The sequence below is a fragment of the Indicator indicator genome, chromosome 10, assembly GCF_027791375.1.
Source record: "Indicator indicator isolate 239-I01 chromosome 10, UM_Iind_1.1, whole genome shotgun sequence".
NCBI classification, from domain to species: domain Eukaryota; kingdom Metazoa; phylum Chordata; class Aves; order Piciformes; family Indicatoridae; genus Indicator; species Indicator indicator.
In genome coordinates this window covers 7090555-7106090 of record NC_072019.1, presented here as the reverse complement: position 1 = coordinate 7106090, position 15536 = coordinate 7090555, and positions in this window count along the sequence as shown.

Sequence of the window (15536 nt, the reverse complement as noted above, 5' to 3'; positions counted from 1 at the left end):
AGATTGCCATGATGGTCATAGATGGTACTCTTGGCAGTCAAATGCTCACTGAAATAAATACAGTAGTGTAATGTAAATCCTACGGAGGTTTTTATGTGTAAGCATGGGAACTTTAGAAATCATCTGGAAAACAGCCCAGCTATTCAATTTAATTTTAAATTCCTATGAATTAATAGTTGTAGCTCTCTGGATATTTATTTTTTAAAACTACTGAAATCTGCATAGATGTAGATATGCATCTGTATACCCAATAGTTACACTTGCAAAGAGGATAAGAGCATAGGCTGAACTCTAAGCATTTAATCAACTTGGAAACAAGTCAACACAGAGAATATCTTAAAGTCCATCTGATTTCCTGCTTCAACCAATTTGTTTTCAATTTGCAAGAGATACCAAACTGTCCATGCATTTCTATTCCTCCTCAAAGTTAGGGGCAAAGACAGATTAAAACATCAACAACTGCATTCTCCAGCCCAGGAGAAAAAGTGGCAGAGCCTAGTTAGATTTTACAATAAAGTCTGACTTAGGAGAGCTTTCCATCTGCATGGAAGGGACTAAGTTGTCCTCTCTTCCCCTCTTGTACCCTTCTCACTTTCACCTTTTTGATAGCTGCAGGCTGACAAAACAGTGACATGAAATAAAAATCTGCTTGTGGCAGCTTTAGGAGGACCTAAGATGAAAATGACAAAAATCAAAATCCTTGTAGAATAAGAAAGTCATGTAAGAAGTAGTGATGCAAAGAGATAGAAACTTCTCCAAACTGACAATGGACATGGAGCAACAGAGCTCTTTTACTGATTCCTGAGTAAAACTGCTTGAACAGCAACTTTCCCTGAGCTGTCTGGATGATTGAAATAACAATTTTTTAATAATGCTATTTAACCCAGGTTGTCTTTCAGATATTTCCTCATATAGATATGAAGCACTCTTTTACAATATGGCTGATCTCTCCTGAGGACCCTATAGAGAAGACATAGCATAATTGACACCTTTAATGTGATGAACAATTAGACTTTCTACATTATGGTTGGTCTGGAGTATTCAAGAGGAGGAGCCTCTTCATCTCTGACAGTGCTTCTCAGCAACTGGTAGCCAAAATATTCAGTGCAAGTTAGGATGAGGGCAACAGTCAGTATTTCTGCTGATGACCCAGGTGTTGTTTACCAGGATGTTTTCCCTGAACACACTGGCTACTACCTGTGTGACTTTAGCAAATCCTGCTCTGGACTTTGCTGTCCCTCTCTCCTTTTCAATGTAACTGGAGGTAAGGTGCTTGCAGATGCAGGCAGTGCACAGAATGCTTCTTAACTGGAAGCTGCAGGTACTCTTCAGCCCTGTCACCTTCTCAGAATGAAAGCCCAGACAGTCTTTAATGCTTAATTGTTTTGTGACTCATTGATAGCAGTGTGGCTTCCTTTGTGGGAAAAAAAAGTAGACTATTTTAGAGAGCAAATTTTAAATTGGGCACAGATCTAAGAGAGTTTATATACTACTTTTCACAAAAGAGTGAGAGGAAAAGAAATCTGGTGTGATATTAGTAGTTAAACTCCAGGTGAGTTCTACATTTTAGTCTGCAGGAATGCTGAAAACACTTGCATTCCTGTATGTATGAAGACATTTGTCAGTAAAATATTAGTGATAGAAGTGTTTAAAAGATTGAAGGAAAGAGTTTATTTGTATCAGGACCACTTTGATATTCTCATGCCTTTGAACTGAAGAATCTGAGATTCTATATGTGGCTAAACATTAAAAGATATTTGTTAAAAATATATTTTTTTTTTTATTACTCCTTTTAAAGTGGCATCATTTTGTCATTTCCATTGTATTCTGTGGTCTGTGAAGCCTTGGATCTGTCTCCTCAAGAGTGAAATCCTGACCCCACTGAAATTAACTCTGATACATCTCTTATACTTCTGCTTGCTGTAGCAAGGAGCTCACCAGCAAGTTTAAAGCTCCCACTTCTAGCTCTACAGCCTTGTGAGGTATGAGCTTAAACCATGATCACTAGTGCAGAACAGAATATGGTTTGTCCTGGGCTTCTAGCCAGTGACATTTGGGAGGATGGCTGGGAGTGACACTTTTCAGGGAGGAGAAGTAAGCAGTTTTTGACTGACTAGCTAGAAAAATGAGACTAAAGGTGCTAAAGAGGTTGGAATATGCTGAAAACGTGTGTGAATTAATGGACAGCAGGGCAGTCAAAGGTATATAGGAAATGAAATACATCACACTGATATCACTTCCCCATGTTGTTTTATTATTTATGTATATATGAAATTTTAACCTCTTTTTTCCTGAGAGAAAGGGCTGCACTTTTGCATCACAAACACAGCCAAGGGAAAGCATTTCAGCAGCCAGCAGAGTAATGAACTTACACTATGGATTTTTTCAGACTGCCCAGTGATTCATGAAATGCTTTTCAAAACTGGAAATATGCATTGAGGATTGGTCAAAAAAGGTAGAAACAATATGATAGATCAGTCAATACTGTCTCTCTTTTATGAAAGCAGGCTGCCTTTGAACTTTTGACAGAAGCAGACAGTGATAGATGCATAAAAAAATGAAATATTGCATGGAAATAGAAGTGCAAATGAAAACAGAAGGGGGAAATAGTGAGATAAGATCTGCTGAATCTGCTGGTTTTTTTCTTTTCTATTTCTTCATTTTCTCCTCAGCCTAGGAAGTATAAATAAAGGTATTTGATATTTCAGAAACAATCTCAGCTGAATGGACTCAACTACTGCAAGATCACATGTGAAAATCTGTGCTTTATTCTAATAATTTTGAAGGGGGTAGAAGTTAAGCAAGACACATTCTGCAATACACAGCATACTCAAAATTCCACATCTAAAGTCAGAAACTTCGAAGGTTAAGAAATTATCACAGGAACCTGCAGGTGGAGGGTAATTGGTACCACCTGTGGAAGCCAACAGGCATGACCAGAAAGTGTTCTTCATGGTGTTTTGTTCTACCATTCATCACCAAAACAAAAGAAGGAAGACCTACATAATCTCTATAAACATGGCACAGATTTAGCATATGGGCTAAAGAAACTGAGGACAGAATTACTACAATTTGTAAGAGATTGTATGCATGTGAATACTCTGTGGCTACTTTTGCTATACTGTAAGAGCTCTCAACAGGATCCTGAATCGCTCAGCTTTCAGTGTACAGATGTCTGTTCCTTTGCAGAGAAAAAAAATTTACACCATCAGCAAGCCAAAGGATTAAATGGAACAGAATTTCTAAACTTAAAATATAAATAAAAAAAAATTAATCAAATACCAGAAATGAAGCATTAGAGGAAAAAAGGAAACAAAGAAAGATAAGTGCTTATTATGGATTGGTTTGCAGTTCTTTATGTATTATTAGAGAGTCGATAGAAAACTCTCCTGCTATTACTAACACAAACATCACTTATGATGACAGGCTGAACAACAACTATGGCAGCAAGGGGATCCATTACCATCAAACTGAAAAGGTACGGTCACAAAATCAAGTAAAGCCCTCCAGTAGACAAGACATATATATCTATCTTATTTTTGTAATAGCTACTGTTCTTATTTAGGGGTTTATAGAAACCATCTTTACTATTCATAAAGTGTATCCCTATATAAGCATATATGCAAATTTAGAGCAATAAATCAGTTATTGTACAGTGTGAGAATAGTTGCCAGTGACTCCTATCATAGATAGCAATTTCATGCTTCTGTCCAGTGTGCTTCTGAAATCACATAGTGGCCACCTCTGTTATGTAAGAATGTCTTCCATTTACCCAGCGTACTCCAGACACAGTTACCTGAATGAAGTACTGGGGATTTGAGCTTCCTACTGAGAGGTCCTGGGTACTTGTTTCCCAGGGAAGTCACCAGGAATTGAGGGGGCATCTCTGCATTCAAGTGAGCTGCCTGTTCAAGATAGTATTAGTACTAGCAATTTCTGAATTCAGCTGGGGATACGTTTCTGCTAGGAAGTATCAGCGATCATGGGGAGCTCAGGGTGCAGTCATTTTAAAGGTATGAAGACTGTGACCTCATTTACATAGCTTGATTAATTAATTGCAATTGAACATGAAATCTGGACCTACAAGAGAGTACAGAATAGCTATATAATTATTTCTTATGTCCCAATCTGCTGCTGCAAACCATGATAGACAAGTCTTCTAGCCAGGATGAATAAGCATTGTAGGACCTAGCCTGAAACTGGGGGAGTTTTCTTCACTGCAGTGGATACCTAACTGAATGCTTCGAACCAGCTGCTAAAACAGATGAATTGTCTTCCTTTGCAATGTGCTGTGTCCTGGTTTAAACATTTCTGCCATATTATTGATATTTGTCACTCCTAAACAAATACAGAAAACAAGTCGTCTTTGTTTCATGCAGGATAGATATTTTGGGTCTACTGGCATCCTCAAATCATGGATTAGAACAAATCCATGATTATATGCACTCATTTTTCTTTCTTACACTTCAGGGCAGAGGACCAAGTTCAGCTCAGCTGCAGAGCTGGATCCAACATTTCTGCAGCAGCTGTACCCTCCTTTCTTTGAACTGCTATTAATATTTGTTATCATATTCCCTAGCCTTTGTCACCACCACCTGCCTCATGTTTTTCATTCAAGTAGCAGAACTTTAAAAACATCCTACACTTTTCCCAGTCAAGGTAAATATTTTATTCAAGGTGATGAACATGTATATATTACCTCCCACAAGCTACAGCACCAAGAAACATACTGACTTGAGTTTTGCTGCAGTACATCTACTGCCTTCTGATTATTTCCTCGGTGATAACTGAATTTAGCCTATTGTTTTCCTGAATTTCTCCAGAGGCCAAGGCATTCTAATCAAAGAATCATATTTGTCTAATTGCTTTATTTTTCTTCTCTTTTTGTTTATAATTTATTTCATTTTAAAAAGGAGTATTTTGATACCGTCTTTCTCTACAATAGCTTTTGTTCATATGGTAAATATCTAATTTTATTTGTTACCAAAAGCCCCACATATTCTGTGAGTTTTATTCAATTTTTCTTGTGATCATTACTTGAAATGTGAAGCTAAGCTCTGTAGGGCATGTGCTGTTTCTGTCCCAAGTTCAAATAAATGAGGCCTTAGGCCATTTATGGTTTAGACCATAAATTCAGATGTCAAAGGAACAGGTGGTAACGTGACACAAGCTGTTCTTGCTCATTGTATGAGTTTCCTCCACTCGGTGTCCTACTGCTCCATCTCTGTCACAACGTCGAATCGCTCTCCAGCAATGGTTACTCCATTTTGGTGGGTTCAGTTTCTGTCCATTGATAAATGAGAGCTTCTCTGCTTCTAAGCAGTAGCAGTGCAGAAAATGTGGAGCTTGGAATCTGAAAGCATGTCTATACTGGCACATTAACTCAGACACAGAACTGCAGTACTGTCACTAAAGCCTTCTGGGATAAAGCTGGCTTACATCACCCAGCTTGGAACATGTGCAGCAGAGCTCAGATCCATCTGCACATCAGCTACAACTCAAAAGCAGTCTGCTAAGTTGAAGCACTGTGGGTTACGGTTCAAGAACTGGCAAATAGTAAAGAAGAACAAAAGCTTACCAGCAAAGTGAAACAATGGGCATGGTACACTAGCATAAAATAACATAGGAGTTACTCAGTGCTTGTTCAGTCACTGATGTTGAGATTTCTTTTTGTATATAGAATCATAGAATTGTCAGGGTTGGAAGGGACCTCAAGGATCATCTAGTTCCAACCCTCTGCCATGGGCAGGGATACCTCACACTAGATCAAGTTGCCCAAAGCCACATCCAGCCTGGCCTTAAAAACCTCCAATCTGAATCTACCCATTTCTATTTTTTCCGTTGCCCCTAGTCCTATCATTACCTGACACCCTAAAAAATATATATAATACGATACCCTGCTGGTAAGCAAGTGTGAATAGTGTTGGGACTTTTTTCCTAAGTGAGGAGAGAAAGAATTATCTGCCAGTCTTGTTTGTATAGTTGGCTCAGTTATTTAAATGAAAGAAACCATTGACTTTGTCAGTTTCTTTAGGGTTCTCAACATTTTTTATCCTAATCACTATTCATCTTAAAGCATTGTTTACACAGTAACTAGTCCTCACAAAATACATATGGTTTCAATTCAGAAGCTAAGGTAAGGTAAGAAGGTAAGGAATGCTGTTCACTCAACTCCAGCTCTAAATATTTGGTACCTTAGGTATTGAAAGTTTGAAGACTCTTTTAGAAATCTGAACCTTCATAGCTTCTCAAAACCAAGAGTCCTCTTACTTCTCAGCATCACCTGAAGATTCCTGTGATAGCAGCATCTCCCATCTGAGCCCATAGTTAAGATTCAAACAGAATCGGGTGGAAAGTGACCCCACACAAGTGCTGGTTTGGAGCACTGATTATTTGAATCTGATTCTGCACACTTCTAGCTATCATAAATTATAAAACCTCACAGTCTCTTCTGAATTGCCATCAGCAGTCACCAACGTTGGTAAGGCACGTTGGGCACTAGTGGGTCATTAGCCAGGGGGGGAAAGTGTTTTCTTCACTCTTCCCCAAAAGGCAAAGGTGGACTCTACAGAAGCTCGTTTCATGAGAAACTGAGACAGCATATGTGCTAGACATATGGTCTAACTTTGATTTCAATTTCCCTTTCTCAGCTTCCTCTGGGGCTTTGCTCAGCCCTTTTTGCTTCACATCACCTCTTCAGCCAGCAAGGCAGAAGGACCTATAAGGAACTATGCAGAGCTGATCCAAAAATGTCCAGGAGGCCATGATCTTTGCAATACTTTCAAATTACCTTGTAACTCATTATCCCCACACATTACACCTGCACTAGCACCTGCCACAAATCTTTCTCAAACCCACCCGCTCTCCATCTTCAACCAGAACAACCTGCACAGATTTTCTTTCTCTTCTGTTCAGTCATTGAGTAGTGGGACTGGTTTCTCCCTGGTTATTCTTTCCTACAACCTACTCCACCACATACTTACCCAATCCATGCAGAGGTCCATGATGTAACTGGCTAATGATGGGTCTGCTTAGTAAGGCGCCTTTCAACAGAGCACTGGGTGATTGCTAGCACAGCTACTTATCTATAGCTATATTATTACTGCATGTCTTTTTGATTAATTAGAAAGGCAGCACTGTAAGTTGTATTTCCACAGTCTGGGTATTATTAAATAACACACAGAAGAAAGAGTGCCCTATTTGCAGCTTCACACATTTGAAGGTGAGAGAAGAAGGGATTAGAGTGCAGCAGAAAGAGTATATGCAGCAAATACGGATACAGTGCAGGGTGGGAAGCACTTTGTGGGTTATGTCAGGGATAAACAAGGCCTTAGACATCATCACAGACAGTTAAGAAGTCAAAAGAGATATTAAGAAAAGTATTAAGTCTGATCTGCACAGTTTCACTCACACAAAAAGAAAAGAGAGGGTTGGGGCCTAAAGGTTAGCCTGGGTTCCTGACATTTCAAGCCAGCTAATTAGGATTTAGCAAATAAAGTAGAAGAGGGTACACAGAGAAAGCATGGCATGCAATGGGTACTCTTCAATCATAACAAATATAGTAGAAATACAATTTCTACATCTCAGTAAGGAAGTGGTATGAAGGGAAATAACATTGCTGTCTCACTCTGCTTCAGGCTCAAGATCCACAAAGAGCAGGACTGTGTATTAAAATCTGGATGATTAAAGTATATCCCTAAACTCAAACCTCAGTATTTCTGTATAGGGATTCTCCTTCTCAGCATGCTGTTCTGTCTTCGAAATATATCTCCCAATCCAAGCTAGATCTTCATCTTCTCTTTCATCTCACCTAAAGCTGCTCAGTCTTTGTGTACATGTGGACTGACCTTTCACTTTTCTAGTCTATTGCTATTGAATTCTTCATAAATCTTGCAATAATTAGACAAGGTTAGCCTTCACATTTCACAAAGAGAACACTTCCTCTCACCCCCCCCCCCATCCCCCCAAGCTGATGTTGGCTCTTTTTTGTGTCTTTGTAGCACTAGATTATGCAAACCAGATGCTGACCAGCCATACCTTGCAGACTGCAGGATGCTGATTGTGGCAACATTGAAACAGACTGAAACATACAGGAATGTGGGTTACATAGATCCATTCTATTCCTAAATGCAGATATTAACAAATTGTGAAAGTTATTGGCCAATTGACTCAAAGTAGAAGCATTAAAATAATTCATCCTGTACAATGCGTAGGTTTATTTTATGTTTAGTACAGTAGGCTCACCTGCAAGGATTTGCTGTGCTTATTTAATATCCCCTTTAAGATGAAAGATGGTGCCAGTCCTGTGGTAATAGCATCTTTGGACGCTGAGAAAGCATTTCACTGGATTGAATGGCAGTCTCTCTTTACTGAGATGGAAATTTAAAAATTTGCTGTAAATGTATTGCATCAGTTACACTGCTCTGAGCAAGGATGCATACTAATGTCACAATACTATCTCAATTTTGGCTTTTGAGGGAGACTAACCAAGGGTGCCCACTTTCAGTGCTATTTTTGCTAATGGAAGCAAACCAGTTTTTAAAAGAGTATGGAGATTGGGTGGAGACTCAAAAATAGAATGCATTAGAGCTGAAAGCTTGTATTTGCAGAACTGCCCTTAAAATGGTGTCCCATTTTGTTATGTAGTAGTAGCCCTTTGGAGACTTTAAAATAGATTCTGCAGGGAGCTACAGTTCCTAAACAAATTCCAAAATATGCACTGAATTAGGATTCAGCCAAAGATTTTGGAGCTGAAGTGATGATAGCTCTGGAGCTGGTATCTTGCTACTCATTAAATTTAAAACTCACAAGCCAGAAGACCTTCTTAGTGGCCTACAGGGGGTACAGTGGGTCTTCAAATGAAAAACTACTTTATTCCAGGATTGGATTTTCACATGATTTTATGAAGGAAGAAATCTTTAGAAGGACTATGCATTGTTCTCCCATGCTGTAATTATTGGGGTTATGTAAGGAAAAAGTGTCTCCTCCCCTTGCAGTAAAGCATATCATCATGAAGAAAAAGGGAGAATGCTTCTGAAACCTCAAATGGCTATACAATTTCTTTATTACTTTTCCTCAGTGTTCTGAAAGACTGCCAGCAGTATTAGAACGAATAAACCTTTGCCTCTACAAATTGGAAGAGAATACCTTCAGTCAAGCCAAACCTCATGTAAGCAAGCTCTTCCTCCATTTCCTGGCTTTCTGCTTCCCCCATGTTAAATGTTGGAACCCTCTTCAATGATATCTTAAGACTTAGGACTTTTCTTGTACTGCTTTCCTGCACTATGTTCACATTAATAATGCTGAGAGAATATCCTCTGGAACCGGTGCTCTCCAGCACACATCAATCCTTGCTTGAGTCTTTCCCATACCTAGCTGCTGTGTTCGTTCTGTCATGCATCAGGTGAAGTTGGAGCTTTTGCAGGTAGGTTTTGGCAAAGATCCTTCCACTGCCAGCTCACTTAGAAGCGTGACCTCCACACCAGTCTCAGTGCTACAGATTTAGAAAAGTAGAACTAGTCCCTATGGCAACAGAGAAATCAGCAAAGTATAGGTGAAATGCTGAGGTGCCTGATGGTATCTAAACAGCTGGTTACAATTTGTCACAGGTCTCTGCAATTAAGTGTAATCAGATCATTATTCCAACTACAAAAAAATAAAAGAAAAAAAAAAAGAGTGCAGATAACATTGTGTGGCCAAGGAAGCACATTTCTTGGGTGGAACAGGATCACAGTTACGATGTGCTGTCTACTGCATACTGGTGATGTGGTAGGACATAGAAGAACCAGAGAAGGTGATGGGATATTTAGTTGTCCCTGAAATCAACAATGTCTAGCTGCCACTGGTTCTTGGTAACACTTGTCTTTCAGTAGCATGGTAAAAACTAAGTATCTACAATCTAAAATACTTATATACTGATTTTCCATTCTCACACCTGGAAGAACATTGCAATGGAAGGAACATTTTAAATATTCGTTACTCTTGTTCTCCTCTTAGGTTATTTGTATTTATGGACTTGTAACAAGTTGTGTAAATTAAATACACATAAAATCAAACATTTAGGAATAAGACCCTCTAATTACAGAGTGAGATTTCACTAAGTGCTTAGAAGTTAAATACAAAGTCAGTAAATAAATGGTAACAAAGATAAATTGAAAGGCAAAATGAAGTCACTCTGATGAGTTCATGCAATTCCCTTATGGAATGCTAGTTTCCTTACTATAATTAATTTTAAACATTAAACCAGGATGACTGTTTTTTGATAATTATAAAAGTGCATTCATCCATGTCCTTGCAAATTATTAATATTTATCATAAGGAATATCCTGTAGACATTAAGAATCAAGGGAGACAGTTTTCAGAAAAGTCTTACACAGCTTTACCAAACAATAATGGAGCTTTAGATACCTGTGAGCCCAAACCAAAGAGACATATAAGGCTAAATCCTCAAGTATCCTTCCTATCATCCAGCTCACAAATCACTCAGGCAAGACTTGCACTGAACCTCAAAGTCAAAGATTTCATGACTGCAAGTGTGTGATACTGCTGAGTATCCTAAATGCTCAATTCCTTCGTGTTCCAGTCCTGGGAGCCCAGAGTATCAAGTGTTCTAAAGGGATGAGGCCATAATGATGTTATAAAAAGATTAAGAAGGCCCCTGTAGTTCTTTCCATTTCAGGGATAACTTCAGTGATAAGGAAACTGCATCATGACACTTTTGAGTTTCTTCTCTGACATTTCAACAACACTGATTATCAGTAGTTCTTTTCATGGATATTTTTAAGCCTCTCAGCACTTTAGGAGGACCTAAAGGTTCACATTTGTAGGAACTCAAACTTACCACCAATAGCAATAAGAAGCTTCCCTCAAGTCAGTGCAAGTCAATGGGGGCTTTGCTCACATAGAAACTTCAGGATCAGATGCATGTTACCTAGTTCTGTGTTGGCACACTGGTTATGACAACCCCAAAAAGTAGAAACAGAAAGTAAATATGAGGCGTAGTGTTTTGCATTTCAAAACCTTAAGTTCCATTAAAAAAACACAAAAACCAAACCAAACCAAACCCACATAACTCACGAATTTCTGAAATGGAATTTGACCTGAATGTGCTTTCATTAAAAATATGTCCCAATCCAGAGGCAGGAAATAGAGCGATTTCATAGAATAGCTGACTGTAACATACACACTAAAGCACATGTAGGTGAGTGTACACACTAACAATTCCTTGGTAGATAGGTTAGCTCTTAAACCTCAGGTAATTTGTTTGAGTGAGTAAGCAGAAACTCACCCACAGTAGCAGCAAGGATTACAATAGCAATGCTGAATAAAGCCCCTTGTCCCCTTCCAAAATTATAGGCAAACATCACTTTACATGTTCATAGATCAGTGGACACCAAGTGTTGCTTCCACAGTGTAGGTAAAGAGAGCGAGCTGAATGTTGGTGGGAGTATCAGTAAACCTTTGCAACATTTTGGAGCCAGTTCTTGCAACAGGCTGAAGCTTTTCAACCATCTTTTTAGAAGATACCCCAAGTTTTTCTTTTCTTGTTTTGCTAAGTAGAGTAGTTCAACTCTCTAATGGGGACTGTGAAAACACAAAGGAACAGATGAGACAGAGGTAGATAAGAAAAGACATTAATTTCTTGTCCCCTCTCTACTCAATAACTAAAGGAGGCAGGAGCCACAGCAATGTCAGTACAGGCAGATGTGCATTGCTCCCTGTGCAGTGTGATGATGAACTTGGGTTCCTACAATGCATATTAACTTACTGCTGTTTCATGTACCGGTGGAAAGACTGACACCAGCATGTTAGACAACATGCTAAATATACCTATTGGCTGACAAAAGAAACCATTAGGCTCAGAATAATGCAAAAGTATCAGAAGTATATAGGACAACCATTGTGATGCAAGACGAATGGAACAGCTAATGATGTTTTAAGGATGAGTAGTTCTTGCCTGTGACAGTGAATGGTTTTAACTGGTTTGCACTCTCTCGCTTTGATCTGACATTCCCAAATTTGTTCACCTTGCTGACCTCTGAGAGAGGAGTGAGAAGACTGTAGATTGTAGGGTGCTAGTTTTATGTCAGTATTTTTCATTATTGAGTTGGCTGTTTATGCTGCTGATGTGTAATGTTGTGAAGCAGATGAGCTGTTAAAGTATGAAGGGTGTTCTATAACCTTTCCTGTACATTCAATTACCTTACAGTAACTTAGAATTCAGAAAGGCTGCTCTGAACAAAATCAAAATACAATAAGATAAACTCCATTAGGAACTGAAGCACTGGGGTTGTTGTTGAAAGAGGGCAAAATAGTCTAATTAATAGTTATTGCATCAAAGTCACACAGCAGTTGCAGTAATGACACTGATGGTATTGATGGCACTGAAGATGGAGTTTAGCTCAGAATTGAAATGAGCAGAGTAGTCAACTTCAGCTGCATATTGCTGTAGGCAGTGAAAGGCCTCAGAGTTTGTTTTGCTGTTCTGTTGTTCAGCTGCTTTTCTTTGATAATGCAGCTCCAAGCCATTAATATATATATTTACACAAGACAGAGCACGTTCATTTCACTGGAGCCCCATGGCTGACACTTGGCCATATAGAAGAATAAGCATTTATTGTTTTTCAGTCCCACCGTTTGTATTTTCAGTGACAGCGACATGTAGGTGGGTAGTTATCTAAGGGGGTCTCCTAACTTCTTTTTAATTCTCATAAAATATTTCTCTCACTTCTTTGGCTTGTGAAAGCTGTTGGCAGCAGGGAATGCCAACTCCTGCATCTTGTGATAAGGTTTCATTCTCAGCAGTATTTGGTTTCCATTCAGACTCCTGTTGATATGTTTTCTTTCTTTCACTTTACTGATGTATCTGTCTGGCTTGTGCTATTGTTCAGAAATAAATGCAACACAAAGTCTTCCAGTAACTAAGCTGATTTACGTATGTAGATGAGGTCTTCATCAAATGTCAGGGTCAGTAAGGCTCCTACCTACTCTGCTATTAATGCCAACTGTCTCACAAACACCATTTTTTAATATTAAATGTCATGCCAGAACTGGAACAAAAATCACTGAATAGGACCAAAAGCTAACAAAAGAATCCAGAGCTTGGAATTTACTTTGGGAATTCATCACAATAACTGACACCCATATCAGTAGCACTTTGCGTCTGAGTGGGTCATGCCATACAACTAATTCTCAAGAGAGCCCTCTGATCGAAAGAAAGAAGTCAGAGTCACATATACTGGATAAATATTTTTCCAGTACCATTGAATTTGATGGCAAAATTATTTCTGGCTTCAGCAGAGAAAAAGATTTATTTCCTTGCCTCTATCCAGACTTTACTCACCTGCCATGTTAGCTTCAAGGTTGTAAGTGTAATTCCAGGTGGGACAGAGGTGCAACCAAGCATCCTGGGAGTTTACTCAAGTAAGCAACTCTCAAGTACTCAGATGGACAAATGTTTATCACACAAAGAGTGTGCCAGGCTTCCAAATACACTGTACAAACCAGCTATAGCACCTGCAGGTTCCACTAATTAAAGACTAGTCACCAGGTACACATGCCACACAGCCTGAAAATTCACCTTTCCCAGGACTTTTCATCTGCTATTCCCTAGCTTTTGGCACGAGAATGTTTCTATGCATTTGCAAGGCTTGTCCAACCCCTGGCATAGATGGAAAGTGCTTATGGCCATTGCTGAGAACATAACACAGCAGTAAAAGCAGAGTGGCCGAAAACTGTCATTTCCAAATAGCCACAATTTCCATTGTTTTCTTAGTTTGCAACCCCCAGCCCCAAATTACTAAATTCAAGACAACTTCAATCCCAGATTCTCAGCAAAAGTCAATCCACATAGGGCCATCACCTCTACAGCAGCTACCAAAGTGAATCTTAGAGAAGATTCTGCTCTTTACTTTTCCCAGAATAGAAGCTGGTGCTGTTCTCTTCTCACAGGTAATTAGTGACAGAAAAAGAGGGAATGGCCTCAAGCCATGGGTAGGTTTAGACTGGACATTAGGAAAAAGTTTTTCACAGCAAGAGTGGTCAGGAGTTGGAATGAGCTGCCCAGGGAGGTGGTGGAGTCACCAACCCTAGATGTGTTTAAAGGTGGTTTGGATGTGGTGCTTTGGGATATGGTTTAGGGGTGAACTCTGTGGAGTAGGGTTCTCGGTGTTTTCCAGTCTGAGGGTCTTTTCCAACCTGAATGTTTCTGTGATTCTGTGACCTGTTTGTCATCAACATTTCGGTCAGTACTTCATCTCCACTGTATATAGCCTTACACTGCCATGCTGGTACGTGGTCCTTTATTCATGATTTAGATTAGGAGTGTGTGGAAAAGCTGCCTGGCTTATCGTAGGACAGGGAGGAAAGTTGATTTGGTATGCCTGGGGACCAAGGTCCTCTACAATCAGACGGTATTTCTGTAAAACGAAGATCTGCAAAGCTGGCCTGACGAAGAACTGAAGAAAGGAGCCTTATGAAGACAAGACTGCCCTGTTTTGGTAAAGAAAAAAAAATGAAGCAGGGCTAAAATAACACAAACAGCCAACTCTAAGGCAGATTTTGAGGACCAGTGTGCCCAGACAAAGACCTTTGCCTAATTAACTGCAATTGTAATATTAAAGTTGACACCCCTCAGTATGCTAATGAGGAAAATTAAGTACATGCTACACATATATAACTCTGTTATTCATCTTTCCTCCCAAATCATGCCAAATATCACCTAGAAGGCAGGGACAGCCTGGGCTAGGATATAAAACCCACAACAGGGACATCCCTCTTACGTGTGCTGGGGGCACTGCACCAGGGAGTTTGCAGGGGCAGCAGTACCAGCACCAGCAGAGGAGTGCGTCATGGGAGAGCAGCAGGGTTGCAGCATGGCCAGCAGCAGCCACTGGGAAGGAAAGACAGACATGAGGATGGTTGGCAGACTGTGCTCCTTCTCCGCCCAAGACTGGGACACCTTTCTTGGTGAGAACTGCACCTTCCACTATATGGCTGAGCTTTTGGTAACCTCTCTCTTCTGTTAGAGCCATTGCAAATGTTTGCATCTCTGACCGTGACTGTGTGAGATGTTACCCAGGATTTATTAACCTGAGATCATCTTGCAGTTAGTTCATTTATCACAGGCAGTCCCCGGTCTGCTGTATCTGTCCCTTTCTGAACTTGTGTCAGAGCAAGTCCTTCTTGGGGCCCTTGAAGGAGAGGCAAATGTTAATTTTGCCAAATAGTGCCAGTGAAAGTCCTGGGTCCTGAGACAGGCAGGCATTGGCAACCTACCCGTAATGCAACAGAGCAGCTGGTAGGTGTTCAAGTCTGGATTCCCTGGTTCCTACAACTAAAAAGCTATCAGCGTTGTTGTTTCATTAAATTTATAGGAGTACAGCTGAAATCAGACCTTGATTCAGGGAGTTTTATTGTCTCTGGCCAGAAAGTAATAAACAGGGCAAATACTGTTCATGTAATATGGGCACAATAGGTGCATAAGATATGGGAACAGCATTCAAACAAGAAGTCCCCAGATTAGTTTGCTGGGAAAG